Source organism: Furipterus horrens, unplaced genomic scaffold, assembly GCF_987537825.1.
Source record: "Furipterus horrens unplaced genomic scaffold, mFurHor1.1.pri manual_scaffold_11, whole genome shotgun sequence".
In the NCBI taxonomy this organism is placed as follows: domain Eukaryota; kingdom Metazoa; phylum Chordata; class Mammalia; order Chiroptera; family Furipteridae; genus Furipterus; species Furipterus horrens.
Window position 1 is genome coordinate 61601724 of NW_028327181.1, and position 18070 is coordinate 61619793.

General features: G+C 40.9%; 1 protein-coding gene across 1 annotated transcript in view; it reads left to right on the forward strand.

The window, feature by feature from the left end:
* Positions 1–6461: 6461 nt before the first annotated feature.
* Positions 6462–18070, forward strand: part of FAM222B (family with sequence similarity 222 member B) — a 59387-nt gene continuing 47778 nt past the window's right edge. Inside the window, exon 1 of the mRNA XM_090291679.1 lies at positions 6462–6581. The gene's annotated coding sequence lies outside the window, so the exon portion shown is untranslated. The remainder of the gene's footprint in view (positions 6582–18070) is intronic.

Below are 18070 nucleotides of genomic sequence, written 5' to 3' on the forward strand. Positions count from 1 at the left end.
TGAGCACACAGATTATTGAGTCAGACATCCTGGGTTTGATTCTCAGGTCCATTATATATTATGTGACCTGGGGCAAGTAACCTCTTCACTTCAGTTTCCTCCTATTTTTAAATAGGGATAATGATAATATGCTGATAAGGCTGTTACTGTTAAAAGAACTGGTATGTGTAAAGTGCTTCAAACCGTGCTTGACACATAGTAAATGCGATGTGTTTGCTGTCATTGTATATCCTCTACTAGACTGTGAGTTACACGAAGACAAGGAATATATATTATTCACTACTGTATCTTCTATACTTAGGATAATGTCTTGTACCTAGTGGGTACTCAATAGATTTTTGTTCAGTGAGTGAATAAATTGCATTTCTGGATTGGCTCTCCCTTTGTGGCATTAACATGGTTGCAGCAGTTCTGGATATGACATCTTCTCATATCCAATTTTAGTGAGAAAGAACTTTCTCAGAAAGAAAATTCTCCTAGTGCATTTTTGGCTCTGTCTGGGTTATGTGCCCAACCTCAAAACAACCATTGTAACTTGGGAAATGTTATGTACTGATTGACTGGGTCTGAGATATGTGCTTATCCACATGGTCTGAAAATGGCGTAAGGGTGATTCTCTGAATGATTTTCATTGGATATAGTGAATGAATGCTTGGTAGGAAAAAAAATTACACTATTCTGTTCTTAAGAAATTCAAGCCCTGGCCAGGTGGCTCACTTGGTTGGAGCATTGTCCTGTACACCAAAAGGTTGTGAGTTCAATCCCTGGTCAGGGCACATACCTAGGATCCCTGGTCAGGGTGTGTATGGACCATTGATATTTCTCTCTAACGTTGATGCTTCTCTCTCTCTCCGTTCCTTTGTCTTTAAAATCAATAATAAAAAAAAAATTCAAATAGGGAAATGCATCAGGAGACCCTTATGGTTCAAATATAAGATAATGTTGTCATCATATAGGTTCCAACAGGCCTTCCTGGGGGCTCCATGTGGTGGTGAGGTTGGTAAAGCACAGTTCCCAGAAGCTTCAGGGTCAGCTATGGACTTCTTTTTAGTCACCCATTCATCAGAACATAGTGTCTATATTAATTCTTTCTCCTTTCTGGCTTTGCAATTCCCCTAAGGGTAATACTTTTGCAAGTAATGACAAGTCTTCGAAGCCAGAAGCTAGCCTCTGGGATTGATCCTGAGCCCTACACACAGGCCTACAGGATGTCTTGTCTAGTGACCACCACCCTCTTCAGTTAGTTGTTGTATTTTTTAAGTATATTTTATTTATTATGCTGTTACAGTTGTCCCAATTTTTTCCCTCTGCCCAGTACCCCCCTTAGTTAGTTCATGTCCATGGGTCATGCATGTAAGGTCTTTGGCTTCACCTTTTCCTATACTATTCTTTTTTAAAAAAAGATTTTATTTATTTTATTTTTCAGAGAAAGGGGAAGGGAAGGAGAAAGAGAGGGAGAGAAACATCAGTGTGCGAGATATACATAAATTGGTTGCCTCTTGCACGCCCCCAATTGGGGGCTGCCCCGCAACCCAGGCATGTGCCCTGACTCGGAATGGAACCTGTGACCTTTTGGTTTGCGGGGCAGCGCTCAATCTACTGAGCCACATCAGCCAGGGCTCCTATAGCATTCTTAACATCCCCCTGTCTATTTTGTACCTACCAATTATACTTCTTAATCCCTGCACCATTTCCCTATTTCTCCCCCTTCCTCCTCCCAGCTGATAATCCTCCAAGTGATCCCCATACCTATGATTCTGTTACTATTCTGGTTGTTTGCTTAGTTTGTTTTGTCTTTGTTTTTTAGATTCTGTTGTTGATAGTTGTGAGTTTGTTGTCATTTTAATGTTCATAGTTTTCTTTTTTTAATAATTTATTTGTTCGTTTGTTTACTTATTTTTAGAGAGAGGGGAAAGGAGAAAGAGAGGGAGAGAAGTATCTCTCTGCGGTTGCCTCTCACTCACGCCCCCAACCGGGGACCTGACATGCAACCTAGTAATGTGCCCTAGCTGGGAATTGAACCAGCGACACTTGGCTCGCAGGCTGACATTCAATCCACTGAGCCACAGCAGCCAGGGCTTATGTTCATAGTTTTGACCTTCTTCTTTTTCTTAAATAAGTCCCTTTAAAATTTCATATAGTAATGGTGATGATGAACTCCTTTAGCTTTACCTTGTCTGGGAAGCATTTTATCTGCCCTTCCATTCTAAATGATAGCTTTGCTGGATACAGCAATCTTGATTGTAGGTCCTTGCTTTTCATCTCTTTGAAGAAATCTTGCCAGTCTCTTCTTGCCTGCAAAGTTTCTTTTGAGAAATCAGCCGATAGTCTTATAGGAACCTCTTTGTAGGTAACTCTGCTTTTCTCTTGTTACTTTTAAGATTCTCTCTTTATCTTGAAACTTAGGCATTTTAATTATGTTGTGTCTTGGTGTGGTACTCTTTGAGTCTAGCTTCTTCAGGACTCTGTGCTTCCTGGACTTGTATGTCTATTTCCTTCGCCAGATTTGGGGGGTTTTCCTTCATTATTTTTTCACATAAGTTTTCAATTTCTTGCTTTTCCTCTTTTCCTTCGGGCACCCCTATGATGTTGGTACAGTTAAAGTTGTCCCAGAGTTCCTAAGCCTCTCATTTTTTTTTTCAAGTCTTGTTTCTTCATTATGTACTGGTTGACTGTTTATTTCTTCCTTATGTTCCAAATCGTTGATTTGAACCCTGGCTTCCTTCCTTTCACCATTGGTTTTGTGTGGATTTTCCTTTGTTTCACTTAGTATAGACTTCACTTCTTTCCTATGAGTTTGCCGTACTCAAGCATGTCTGTCAAGCATCGTTATCACCAGTGTTTTGAACTCTGTGTCTGTTAGGTTGGCTATCTCCTCATCACTTATTTCTCCCACTGGAGCCCTGATCTGCCCCCTCTTTTGAGCCATACTCTCTGTATCCTCAACTTCACAGCCTCCTGTGTTTGCCTCTGTGTCTTAGGTAGTGGTGTTGCACCTGTTACATCATAAGGGGTGGAGCCTTAGGTATTCATCAGTGCAGGGCGACCCGTTTCACCACTTTGTGGCCCTGTATATGGGGGAGGGGTCTGAGAGGGAACAATGCTGCTTGCTTAGCACTGGCCTCTTTTCCAGGCACGTCTCCCACTTCCCATATGGGACTGGCACCCCTCTAGCTGTTGCCCTAGTTGTGGTTCCTAGGGTGGGGTGGGTGGGTTTTCTAGGACCGTGGTGGCCCTCTAAACAAATGGACTCTGCTGAGAGACCAGCAGTTTCTTCTACTGCCCCAAACCCCACTGGTTTTCACAGTCAGAAGCAATGAGGCTTTATTTTCCCCAGCCCTGGAACTGTGAGCTGTGTGGTCTGCCCTGAGGCTGGGATTGCTCCTCAGGTGTCCCTCCCTACTTTTATAATGTATGACTACGCTTTCCATCAGCAGGCCACAGCCCCTGCCTTTCTGCCACTGCTGCCCCCCCCCCATTGCTGCCACCACTGCCACACCATGTCCTCTCCACCCTGGCTCTGCCCCTCTTACCTGTCTGGATGAGTATTCTTTATATCTTTGTTGGATTTCCATGTAATTCAATTTTCTGGTAGTTCTGGTTGTTTTTAGTTTTGAGGTAGTTGTATTCCTTCTTATGGCTGTGAAGGGAGGCGAAGCATGTCTACCTACACCTCCATCTTGGCCAGAAGCCTTAGCTGTTTTATATATATATATATTATATGTATATATTTACATATAAATATATGTATATTTTAAAGGTTTTATTTATTTATTTATTTTTAGAGAGAGGGAAAGGGAGGGAGAAAGAGAGGGAGAGAAACATCAAGGTGTGGTTGCTTCTCTTGTGTGCCCCCACAGGAACCTGGCCTGCAACTCAGGCATGTGCTCTGACTGGGAATTGAACTGGCGACCCTTTGGGTTGCAAGCTGGCATTCAATCCACTGAACCACACCAGCCAGGGCCTTAGCTGTTATATTTTACTCTACATGTGTCAAGATATAATTGCCTTGGTGGGAGGCAGTTCATACATGAGTACTGTACTTTTATATAGATTTGTTTTTCTAGTGATAGGATTATGCCAATTTATACACTGTTTCCCCACAGCAACATATAGTTCTGTGTGGGGAACCACTCCTTGAGATTTTGGGAATTGTAATCCTGGCCATGAGCCAGACTTGCACCCCCCAAGGCTTGTCTTCAAGTCTCAACAGAACACTGGAATGCTGTGCAGGAGGCATGACTGAAGGCTATTCAGATAGTTTCATGGGAATTGGATTTAAAGAATGCTTATTATGCTTTGGAACTTGCTCTGCTTTTCTTATCTCTTAGTGAAGTATAGACAGCCTCTAACAAGGAATGTATGAAACCTTGCACCTAATGCCAGTGTGGCGTCAAGATGTTTAACAGACCGTGACACAGACTGGTCACTGTGCCCTCTGTACTGGTACTTGTAATCTGTTCTTGTCAACTGTAATCCAAGTGCCTAAAAGCTATTGATGATTTATAAATTTTGACCTTGTATCTCCCATGAGTATCCTCAATACGAAGCATGAGGGACGGAGGTCTTGTGCTTTCTCCACTAGAGGGAACAGCCGCCTCCTTACCCCCCAGACAAAATAGTGTTCTGGATAGATTTTTTCTGCCGTGGTCGCGAAACCTCTGCAGCACAGAGTAGTTTCCAACCGAGCTGGGGCGCTGGAGGCAGCGCCTCAGTTCTGTATGTAAAAATCACAAGAATTTGATGAGAAAAGAATCCTCATGTTTCCATGTGCTTCAGGAAATAACCCATAGTATCTTAGTGACCTGAGAATTCCATTATGTGCATTTGCCTATATCTTCCTGCCTCATTTTACAGAAGAATTAGTAATATTAGTAATATTTTTAAAAAGATTTTATTTATTTATTTTTAGAGAAAAGGGAAGGGAGGGAGAAAGAGTGAGAGAAATGTGCATGTGCCATGATTGGCTGCCTTTTGCATGCTCCCAACCAGGAACCTGGCCTGCAACCTGGGCATGTGTTCTGACCGGGAATCGAACCAGAGACCTTTTGATTTGCGGGATGAAGCCCAACCCAGTCATGGTAGAAAAATTAGTAATATTGACAATCAGGAATGTACTGCCTTTAGCATCATTGTGATACCTCATTTTCAGCATTCTCAATCTTACTCAAGGGCAACAATTTTCTAGGCCTAGGACCTACTTTTGCTCTTTTTTTTTTTCCCAAATAGGAAAACTTTCCTTAATCTTAGGAGTTCAAACATTCATCCTAGGATCAGGCCTAGAAGTAGAGGAATTTAACACCGTTCATTAAAAAAGAAAGAACTTTCTTCTTCTTTTTCCATGACCTTATAACTTAGTGTCTATCTCTCCAAACTCTGAATTGTAGAGGGAGACTGGACTGGAGATGGGATGTTAGAGTCACAGTGATAAGGAGAACTTAGTCCTGTACCTCTTCTTCCCTTTGCTTGCAGTGCATTGCCTGCAGCTTTCAAATTTGTGTTGTTGAATTCCCAGGACTCTTGTTGGGCTATGCCAAGGCAGCACAGCTGGGAAGTAGGGGACTATTAGCCTGCAAGTCCCTCAGTGGCACATATGAGATGCCTAGAACATTTTCATCCAATAAACAGTATGGGCTTGATAAACAGACTGAACTAAGCAGTGTCCCAGTGCATTCTAGGTGCAGTCATCTCCTAGGCAAGGTTCCAGGGTTTCTGAGCACCTCCTAGACAGTAGCGTATTTTGGGATGTCAAAGTTGTCTCTTATACAATTACCCCGAATGCATTCTACAATAGGTGTGATTATCTTCTGGAAAGAAACCTAACTCTGGCCAGGTAGCTCAGTTGGTTAGAGCACTTTCTGGATACACCAACATTGGAGGTTTTCATGCCGTCAGGGCACACACATATAATAATGAACCAACAAATACAAAAATAAGTGGAACAACAAATCAGTGTTTCTCTCCCTCCCTCAAAAATCAAATAAAACAACAACAACAAAAAAAAAGTGCTCGCTTGGGCAGCACATTTACCAAAATGGGACGCATACAGAGATTAGCATGGCTAGAGAGAGAGGAATGAAAAAAGGGAGGGAGGAAGGAAGAAAGGAAGGGATGGAGGGAGGGAAACCTAAATTTATTATCAGTGCTCACCTCAGAGCACCTAAATTCAAGCCTTTAGGTGCAAGGGGGATACAGAATCCTGGTAGTGCCATTAAGTCTATGGCCCCTAATGGGTCCAAATGTTTAGTAACTAGGCAATATATTTCAGAGGCCTCGATCCTGGGGCAGCTAGCTACCAAAGCCTCTAAACTTAACATGCCCTCCAGGCGAGCAGCCATGTCTGCCTCAGACACAGAGTTCCGGGACATCAGGCACTGACTAAGACACCCCGGGAGCGGGCTGCGCAGGTGCGGGCAGCCCAAGAAGGCCCCGGCACTCCACGCTGCGCAGGCGCACGGGCAGCTGCCGGTGAGCCAACGGCGGCAGCAGCGACGGAGGGGCCGGGGCGTGGAGCAGCAGTGTCGGAGGCTGGCGGCGGGCAGCAACGGAGCAGCCATGAGGGCCGGGCCCAGTCACCGACAGTGAGTGGTGGTGGAAGGAGATAAGGGGGTATCTTGGTAGAAGGAAACTTGGATTGTGGCGGGGGGGTCTCTGCCTGTCGGAAGCTAAGGGGCGTGGGGGAGGGACAGTTTGAGGTAATGAAGGGAGAATTTGGGGCACGGGTGGAAAGATCGCTGTCAGAAGGGCTGGACAGCTTAGTGAAGGAAAGGGGGTGCGCATTGCAGAGTGAAGGAGCTCGTGGTAGGACCAGTGTTCCGTGTTCCCCTGATTGTCGTAGTCCCTTCCCCCAGGAGCTTTCGGTCGCCTCTCCCTTTCCGCTTCTTTCAGAGAATGGTCGCGGGGGGAGGGTGGTAGAGGATGAAAGCCCTGCTGGAGCTGAAGAAGCCAACTCTGATCCTGGCAGGGAAGGGCCAGTCGCTTGGAGCAGTAGGCTGCTCTGGTAGAGGATGGAAGTCGGGAGCCCTCTGTTTAAAACAGGTAGGGATCTTGAGAGAACTTAGAGTTCGACAGATTCCAACCCACGTCCACCACTGATTAAAGCTGACAGATAATCTTGGGCAGATCATACTCAACCTTTCTGAACCTCTGGGAAATAGACCATGTACGTGATTGAGATTGTTTATGGAAATTGTAAATTGTAAATACAAAGCTGATCTTACTATAATATCACTAACAGCATTATTGGATTTGAGACCTTATCGTTATTAATGTTATGACTGATTTCTTTGTCAAGGCGAAGCATATTGTTTGTAAAACCTCAATAGGCACATTTGTGCTTTCTGTCTAGGCACAGCAGATTATGTGCAGAAATAACAGTTCTGTGATGTGACAAAATAGCCGTCAGACTTGCGTAGGAAAAATACCATACTCTTGGGCATTTTTCTGAAATGGTGTGTAGCTCCTTACCCAAGATAAAGGAAATAGAGAATGAAGGGCCAATATTCAAGTTTGTTCCCTTGCAACATAGTTAGTACTAATGTGCTTTATTATGAGTTGAGAAAACTAGTTTGAGACAAGCTGGAAGGGCTGCACAAACCAGTTTGAGACAAGCTGGAAGGGCTGTGCTTTCAGAGGTATGTGTAAACACAGTTTTGTTATTTTTTAAAACCATAAAACTATAAAAAACTATTCTCTTTGCAAAGGAATCTGGTTGCCCCAGGGCTGCCTATTTTAGAGGTCAGATAAGCATGTAGCAACTTTTCAGTTCCACTTTTTGTTATTCTGCCCTTGGAACCTTCAGGGTTGAGTGTCTCTCAGACAAAGACAGAAGCAGCTATATAAGAGCCCAAGAAATGTTTGGTTCTTTCTGATGGGCTGAAGGAGCACTCCTGAGGCCTTCTTGTTCTTGTTGTTTAGAGTAGACAAAGCAGAGGACAGAGTTAAACTATGTGCTTTCAGAAGGAGAAAATGGCTTTCTAGCCACAGCTTTTGAAAGAGAGGTGAAATTTCTTTCAGAAAAACAAAAAGAGACCACTGCGTCAGCTTTGCTGGTTCTGAAGATTGAGAGCTTGAAATGATGAGGCTTTTTGGAAATTAGTGAGTGGTTTGTCTTTTGTCTGAGCGACATAGGGAGGGAGTGGCTATACTAGGTCCTTGAAGATTTGCAGATAAGGAAAATGAGTTATTTTATAGGAATGAGGACAGTGACCCTTGCTTGTCTGTAAGTTCTCTATTTGGTAAAATGTGTTTTACTTCTCTTTCCTGGAAATGAACAGTGATATATCATTTTTAACTTTTTGCTCTCCCAATAAATCCTCTGTCTATAACACTGATTATCCTTTTTTGAGGATAGTTTACAAAAGGAATCATTTATTACTGTTGTCTTAGGTCATTTACAGAATACAAATTTATTCTTTGACTACCACATGGAAGGTGAATCAGAGGTATAAAATGTTGGAGCTGGCCTAGCCATCTTATTTTTAATAATTAGATGTCTATTTTTAATTTTAGTAATGCATTTTTTCATCTATTGGAAATTTTCATTAGTTCAAATAAATCCATAAATGCCATTCATGTTACATTAAAATGATAGAGGTTTGTTCAGTTGTGATGAGAATTTCCTGCCCTTTGGTTCTTCTATTCTCTTTTCTATTTGTGGTTACTTTTATGTAGTATATGACTTACTAAATAAGGCGTCTTCCCCTGGGAGAGAGAAGGGTGATGGTCAGTGCCTTGATTGCCTGTTGTGTGAACGAGCAGTCTGTCTAAAGTGGTGATGTGGGTCGTCTTTTGGTCACGATGGATGCACAAGTAGACACGGTTTGCTTCCATGCACAACCATCAGAAGGATCACAACTAACCTCAAAACAAAAAACAGCCAGAACTGCCAGAAAATCTAACTGTATGGAAGTCCAACAACCAAGGACTTAAAGAAGCCATATTGATCCAGATGGGTAGGAGGGGCGAAGATGGGGAGCTGGGGTGGAGAGGACAGGCTGTGGTGGTGGCCAGCGGAACGGGAGGTGCCACATTCATGTGTGGTGGATTAAGTGATCCCAGCCCCAGGCCAGACTGCGCAATCCAAGGTTCAGTGCTGGGAAAATAAAGCCTCATAATGTCTGGCTGTAAAAACAAGTGGAGGTTGGGGCGGTGGAAGAAACTGCTAGTCTTTCAGGAGAATCCATTTAAAGGGCCTGCATGGTCCTCGAACATAGGCAAATCCACCCACTCTGGGAACCACAACTAGGGCAATAGCTAGAGGGGCATCAGTTGCATAGGGAAAGTGGGTGAAGTGACTTAGAAACAGGACGAGTACCAGCAAGCCTTCAGCAGCCAGGCAGCAACATTGCCCCCTCTCTTACTCCTCCCCCACATACAGAGCCACAAAGCAGTGAAGTGAGTTGCCCTGCCATGGTGATTACTTAAAGCTCTGCTCCGTATAATGTAACAGGTGTGCCTGTCAAAGCAGCTCTACCTAATACACAGAAACAAACACAGGGAGGCTACAAAATTGAGGAGACAAGGAAATATGGCTCAAAGGATAGAACAGAACAAACTTCAGAAAAACTAAGCAAAACAGATACAGCAATCTATCAGATGCAGAATTCAAAATGCTGGTGATAAGATGCTCAGAGACCTCATTGAGTATAGCAAAAACATAAGGGAAGAAATGGAAGGCTACACTGAGTGAAATAAGGATAAATCCACAGGGAACCAACAGTGAAGGAAAGGAAGCCTGGGTTCAAATCAACAGTTTGGAACATAAGGAAGAAATAAACAATTAACCAGAAAAAAATGAAAAACAATTTGAAAAAACAAGGGGAGAATAATATGATTCCGGGACATCTCCAAAAATGGCAACATCAGAATCATAGGGGTATCAGAAGGAAAAGAGGAAGAGCAAGGAATTGAAAATTTATTTGAAAAAATAATGAAAGAACACTTCCCAAATTTGGGGAAGGAAATAGACATACAAGTCCAGGAAGTGCAGAGTCGCAAACAAGTTGGACCCAAAGAGGACCAAACCAAGACACATCATACTTAAAATGCCAAAGGTTAAGATAAAGAGAGAATCTTAAAAACACCATGAGAAAAGAAGAGAGTAACCTACAAAGCAGTTCCCATAAGGCTATCAGCTGATTTCTCAAAAGAAACTTTGCAGGAGCTGACAAGAAATATTCAAAGTGATGAAAAACAGGGACCTACAACCAAGATTACTCTATCCAGCAAAACTATCATATAGAATGGAAGAGCAGATAAAATGCTTCCCAGACGAGGTAAAGCTAAAGGAGTTCATCATCCCTAAGCCCTTTATTATATGAAATGTTAAAGAGACTTATTTTAAAAAAAGATCAAAACTATGAACATTAAAATGACAACAAACTCACAACTATCAACAACTGAATCTAAAAAATAAAAACAGACTAAGCAAGCAACGAGAACAGGAACAAAATCAGAAATGTGGAGATCATTTGGAGGGTTATCAGTGGGGAGGGGAAAGAGAGAGAAGGCAGGGTAGAGGTACAGGGATTAAGAAACATAATTGTAGGTACAAAATAGAGGATGTTAAGAATAGTAAAGGAAATGGAGAAGCCACAGAACTTATATGCATGACCCATGAACATGAACTAATGAGGGGGGGAATTCTGGAGGGAAGGCGGGTGCTGGGTGGAGGGGGAAAAGGGGGGGAAAATTTGGACAATTGTAATAGCATAATCAGTAAAATAAACTTAAAAAAATAAAGTAGGGATGTGTCCTGAATGGTGTGGCTCAGTTGGTTGGGTGTTGTCCTGCGAAGTGAAAGGTTGCCAGTTCCATCTCCGGTCAGGGTATGTGCCTGAGTTGGGGGTCTGGTCCTAGGTTGGGATGCATGTGAGAGGCAACCAACCAACAATGTTCCTCTCACAGATCAGTGTTTCCTCCCTTTCTCCTTCCCCTCCCATCTCTCTGAAAATAAATAAGTAAAGTCTTTAAAAAATAATAGAGTGGAGATTTAACGGCCTCCATGAACCCTTTACATAGCAAGGAATAAAATAAATAGCAATAAGCCCTGGCTGGTGTTGCTAAGTGGGTTGAGCACTGGCCTGTGAACCTAAAAGTCACTGGTTCAATACCCAGTCAGGTCACATGCCTGGGTTGTGTGCAAGAGGCAACTGATCAATGTATCTCTATTTCACACATACATGTTTCTCCCCCACCCCCTGCCCACTCTATCCCTTTCTTTCCCTCTCTCTAAAAATAAGTAAAAAAAGTATTTAAAAAAATAAAAGGAATAAGCTTTACTAGTTCCTTTTTATTCTGATAGAATCACTTTTCTTAAAAAAGCCTCTCATGCCTCAGGGAAAGCTTTTTTTTTTTTTAAACAAATGAATTTTCTTTCTTTAAAAAAATATTATTTATTTGTTTTTAGAGAGAGGGGAAGGGAGGGAGAAAGAGAGGGAGAGAAACATTGATCTATTTTCTTTTGTATGCCTCCAACTAGGGACCTGGCCCTCAATCCAGGCATGTGCCCTGACTGGGAATCAAACTGGAGACCTTTTGGTTTAGAGGCTAGCACTCAATCTACAGAGTCATACCAGCAAAGGCAAAAACTTTTTATATATTCATTCATTCTTTTAAAAAATATTTTAAAATTTATTTTTAGAAATGGGAAGGGAAAAAGAGAGGGAGAGACATTGATGCGCGAGAAATACATTGATGAGTTGCTGCTTGCACGTGCCCAACCCAGGCAACCACAGGCATGTTCCCTGACCAGGAATCCAACTCGTAACCTCTTGGTCCACAGGCTGACACTCTGTCCACTGAGCCACACTAGCCAGGGCATCAGGGAAAACTTTTTAAACCAGTTTATTTAAAAACAAAATTATGGTGTTTAACCTCCCTCTCTTTTTTTCACTGAGAACATTTACTTGCAAGCCGAATCTTTGTTTCTTAATACATGTAAAGTGTTTAGAATAGTATCTTATACTTACTAAATACTAATTATTATTAGTGTTTATTAGATACACACTTTTTGTGCCCAAATCTATACTGGTCACAGATGACTATGACATAGCCCCTGCCCTTTGGGGGTTCACAGTCTAGTGGAGGAAACAAATATACAAAGAAATTATAATAGAATGTAATACCTTATTTTATCAAACCTGTGGTGCCAGTGATTGTAAGGCTCACTATTATTTTACATTCCACTAAGAAGAAATGCTGCCAATGAGACTGGCATGCCATCAGTTGTAAGATGTATCCTATTTTCAGAGAAATGTGGCAGGGAAAATGTATCTTGGAATTGATGAAGTACAGTAAGTGCTGTACTAGAGGAAGGTAAACTTGTAATGTTGTTGGAAGGCTGGGTGCAGTTCTTGTTTGTAAAGGCTTCCTGTATTGAACCTGCATGATAGGCCCTCACAGATGGACAAGGAAGATAGGGCATTCCAAGCAGACAGTAAAGTCTGAAAATGGGAAGGAAGAGGGCATTATTGATATGTAGCCCCATATCAGGACAAGCAGGAGGAGGAAATGAGCTAAGACTTTGGCAGAGTAACATTGTATAATGCAGCAGAGCAGGACAGGAAGCTTGGAACATTTTCAGAAGAGACCTGAAACTAATTCTTGGATTTAAACTCCTAAAATATTATAGCAACTCTAAAAAGATGCTTCGAATATAATAAATTGAGAAGTGAGAGTGAGTGTGAGAGACAAAATGGCCAGGGAGAGGGGCTGTAGCTCTTCAGCTGATCAGAGTGGGAAATAAGTGTGAAGCCACTGTACTATTGGTGAGAGGTGAGTGGTCTCTCAGCAGAGAAGTGTTTAATATTTCTCTTCTCATTGACTGTCAGGGTCTTGATTATGCCCCCTTCAGAGCTTTTTAACTTAAGGTGAAAAGGAATACAACTCAAGAGGAAAAATGCTAAGTTTTCTTTATTAAAGATGTATATAATACAGGGTGGGTAATAAGTTATCAGATTTGATGGCTCAGTTATAAAATTGTGGTTTGATATAGCACTGGATTGTACTGTTTCACTGGAAAATATAAGTCATTTAGGGAGTAATGTAAAAGACTCAGTTACTAATTTTCTTTTTTTAATTTATTTTTTATTTTTAGAGAGAGGGGAAAGGACGGGGAGAAACATATGTGAGAGAGAAACATCAATTGGCCGCTTCTCGCATACCCCTAACTGGGGATCTGGCCAGCAACCCAGGCATATGCCCTGACAGGGAATTGAATTGGTGACCCTTTGGTTCATAGGCCGGTGCTCAATCCACTGAGCCACACCAGCCAGGGCTCAGTTACTAATTTTCTGGTAACTAACCCTGAAGCTAGTAGGAAAAAAAAATATGAAAAATTAGAAATAATAAAAGCATGAATTCATGTACAATATTCCCTCACTTATCACAGGTATTACGTTCCAGACACCCCTGCGATAGGTGAATATCCGCAAAGTAGGAACCTTACATTTATTTTAGTATGTATATATATTTTAAGGCTTTATAAACCCTTCCCACACACTTATAAACCATTCTCAGTCCCTTATTAACCTTTTCCACACTTTTATAAACACTACTTATATTCTTAAACATATTCTACACTCTTAAACCTACGTAACTTTAACAACATATGTATACAGTACCACAAAATCCCACGATATAGCGAAAAATCTGTGATAAATAATTAAATACAATATTTTTAAAAATCCCGCGATACAGTGAGGCCGCAGTAAGTGAATCGCGATAGAGAGGGACTACTGTAGTGTCTTTTCTTTCTACCAGTGAGCCAAAACTAGGCTTGACTCTCTTTAAGCTATTTGGACTCTGATCTCATTGAAAAGTGTTAGAGTTGATCCTTTTAGCAATCAAATTCAACAGACACTTAAGTGCCTGCTGTGTGTTGGGCATTGTGCTAGGTACTGGGATGTGAATGATATAAACCTTGTTTTTAAAGAGTTCACATTTTAATTGGAGACTAACAAATAACTGTGAGTCAGTACAGTAAGTAAGTGCTATCATAGAGATCTGCACTAAGTGCTATGGGAACACTGGTTCTGTGTGGTTGGGGGAGAGAAGGTTGGAGAAAGTTTCCTAAAGGGAGTCAGTAGGGGTTTGAAGGGTGAGTACAATTTGGCAGCTTCAACAAAAAAGGATTGGAGAGGGTAGTGTTTCAAGTGCAGAGAACAGCTTGCACAAGGGTACAGGATTAATAGGAGTATGGATCTGTGTATGGGGCCAGTGGTTTAATGTGGCTAGATCATGGGGTATGAAGAAGAATGGAAGGAAGTGAGGTGAAATGTGGGTTTGAGCCCAGTTGTGGATGACCTTGGTGAGGGGTCTGAATTTTATTTTGTAGGTGCTAGGGAGTCATAGAGTTTTAAACTAGGTAAAAAATGTGTTCATATCACTATTTATTTATATATTTAAATGTTTTATCCTCACCAGAGGACATGCCCATTGATTTTTAGGGAGAGTAGAAGGGAGGGGGGGGAGGAGAAACATTGATTGGTTACCTCCCCTACACACCCTGACCAGGGTTGAACCTGCAATTTAGGCATGTGTCCTGACCAGTAATGGAACCCATGACCTTTTGGTTTACAGGACTGTGCTCCAACCAACTGAGCCACACTGACCAGGGCCAGATCACTGTTCAAGAAAAGCAACACTGTTGACAGTGTGTAAGTTAGATTTTAAAAGGTGAAACTGGCTGCAGAGAGACTAGTTGGTTGTAAGACTAGAATAATAATAGTCTTTTTAGAGATATCAAAGCTCTCAGTTACATTGGTAATAGTGGAGTTGTAGACAGATTAAAGAGCTTTTTAGGAGACTGGCTAGAAGGATCTTACTGACTTTATGTTGAGTAGTGTGTCAGGGAGAAGGAATAGTTAAAGATGGATTTGAAATTGCTTGCTTGGGCAGATAAATGGATGGTGATGTCATTAATGAGGGTAGGGAATCCAGGATTAAGAAGCTGTAACATTGGAGGGAAAATGAGTTTGATTTTGATATATTAGATTTGAAGTATCTGGGAAATCTAAGAACAAATATCTAATAGATTTCTGGGTATTGGGTATTGAGTTCAGGAGAAAGGTTTACAATGGAGATGCAGATTGAGGAATCATTAGGTTATAAGTAATAGTTAAAGCCAGCATGATGACCCTATGTGTCTAAGCCCCAGATGTTTATATGTTGTCATTCACATCATCTTGAGGGATTGGCTTTATGGAAATATCGTTTCTAAGTTCCTTCTCTAGTAGTTCATACAATACTGATCCTTTTTCTTATGTTTCCATTTTTTGTGTGCTATATACTTGACGTAACTTAGCAGTTTTTAGATTTCAGAAAAGAATAAAACACAAGCCCTGGCCAGGTAGCTTAGTTGGTTAGAGCATTGTCCAGGTACACCAAGATTGCAGGTTAGAGCTCTAGTCAGGGCACATACAAGAAGCAATCAATGAATGCATAAATAAGTGGAACAACAAATTGATGTTTCTCTCTCTCAAAAAACAAAAACGATATCATTATTTCCATTAAGGTGAGAGATTTTATGTTTTTGTTTTTATTTGAGAGAGAGAGGTATACCCTTGACTGAAGACCATTCCTCTCCTCTTCAGCTGAACGTGCAGCTTTGGGAGTGACGCACATCGATTGGTGAGGGAGGTAGGGGACACCTGCCCAGCCAGCCAGATCAGCTGAATCAGCCCTGGTGATCAATGGGGTGACAGATGTCACAGCTAGAGTGCCTCATATCAGTAATCCTTCTTATGGTTGTGCAAAGAGGTGAAGCGTGTCTACCTATGTCTCCATCTCGGTTGGAGCCTCTAATAAACATTTCAAATAATATCATCAATTATCCAGTCAGTGTGTCTCAGTCATTTTTCAACTGTTTGTTTAAAACTGTATCCAAATAAGGTTCATTCATTATGGTTTTCATATGTCTACTATTTATCTTCTAATCTGTAGTTTTGCTTTCCATCGCTTAATACACTATTTATTGAAAATCTCTCCTTTTTAAAAGCTACTGTTACCTTCTACTCTTTTGGAGGATTCCTTTTACACTGTGTCTATTACAGTATGTCTACAAAGTAGGACGTCTTTTTAGGTTCCTCCCTTTCTTGCTGTCATTCAAGTCAATTGGTTGCTCAAAACAAAGATTTATGCATTGCCCACTCTATGCTAGGAGCTAAGAAGGAAGTAGCTAGTGTAGCTAATTCCTGCCCACCTAGAGTTTATGTCTTGAAGGAAGAAACAAACAAGTTAACTCAGTTATAGAATATAATGTATTGAGTGATGATAGAGAACCTGGGGGTACAGTGGAAACGTGTTAACCCCTTCACCCATTTTCGTAGGCTCACGAAAGGCTTACAGATAGCAGACCGTCCAAGGTCAGATCTGAAGGATGGGGAGGAGTTAGGGACTATTCCTGGCAGCAAAGGAACCATTGTTTATTAAGTACAAGTTTTATTTTAAGTATGTGGAAAAACAACATGTCTTTTAAGGAAAACTGGGTTTTCAACTTTATTGTACCAAATAATAGTAATACATATTTTTAAATACTTATAAAAAAATGTTAATTCTCACCAGAGGGCATGCTTATTGATATTAGAGAGAAGGGAAAGGAGGGAGAGACTGAGGGAGAGAAACATTGATGTGAGAGAGGAACATTGATTGGTTGCCTGTCCTGTGCACCTTGACAGGGATGAACCTGCAACCTAGGTATGTGCCCTGACCGGGAATGGAACCTGCAGCCTTTTGGTTTGTGGGATAATGCTCCAACCAGCTGAGTCACTCCAGCTAGGGCAATACATATCTTTATACAAAGCATTTTTCTTTCTTTCTGCACAGCTACAGGAAATATCAGAGCAGCTATGAAAGTAAAAAATCAGAAGCTTGGAAAATAAACATAAGTTTCCATCCCTTACAATACCTCTATCATTTTTCTTAAGGAAAATGTAGGCAGCTAATTCCTACATAAAAATAGACACTTTTGGGGAAGGTTGAAAAACTCTTTGACAAGCTGATTCTAAAATTTATATGAAAAGAAAAAGGAACCAAAATAGCCTAAATGATTTTTGAAAAAGGATAACAGCCTCATACTATCTGATTTCAAGACTTACTAAAGAACTACAGTAATAAAGACAGTGTGTTATTTGCAAAAGGCTAGATATACAAGATCAGTGAACAGAATAGAGTCCAGAAATAGGCTCACACTATTGAGTATGGCTATTTGATTTTTGGCAGAGATACAAAGGCAAGTCAAGAAAGGGTAGTCTTCCCAACAACTAGGTGTTGGAATAACTAGATATCTATATGCAAAAAAATAAAAAAGCAACCTTAACCTATACCTCATACCTTATATAAAAATTAAATTCAATCACAGATCTAAATGTAAAATAGAAAACTAAAATATTTAGAATAATACAGGAGAAAATCCTTGTTACCTTGAGTTAGGCAAAGAGTTCTTAGATGTAACACCCAAAAAGCAAGATCTAGAAAAGAAAAAAATGATAAATTGAACTTCATCAAACTTTATTCTGCAAAAGACACTATTAAGTGAATGAAAAGACAAGACACAAGACTGGGAGAAAATATTTGCAAATCTTATATCTGACATAGGACCTTATCCAGATGTATCAAGAGCTCAAAGCTCAAAGAGTTTAAAACTCATCACGTGGAAAGCACATAACACCATTTTTAAAAATGGGTGAGAAAATATATGGATGGCATATAAGCACATGAACAGGAAATGTGCTCAACATCTTAGTCATTAGAGTAATGCAAATTAAAATCATTATGAGATATGCCGTTAGAATGGCTGAAAAACAAAAAAAGAAAGAAAACTGACTAGATTATGGACTGGCGAGGATGTGGAACAACTGAAATTTTAGAAAACACTGTGGTAGTTTCTTATAAAGTAAAAATATACTTAACATATGGCCCAGTTATTTATCTAAGTGGAAAGACAACCTCTGCCACAAAAACCTGTATGTGAATATTTATGGAAACTTTATTTGTACTCACCAAAAACTGGAAACAACATGAATGTTCCTCAACTTGGAATGAATAAACCAATTGTGATATAGTCATA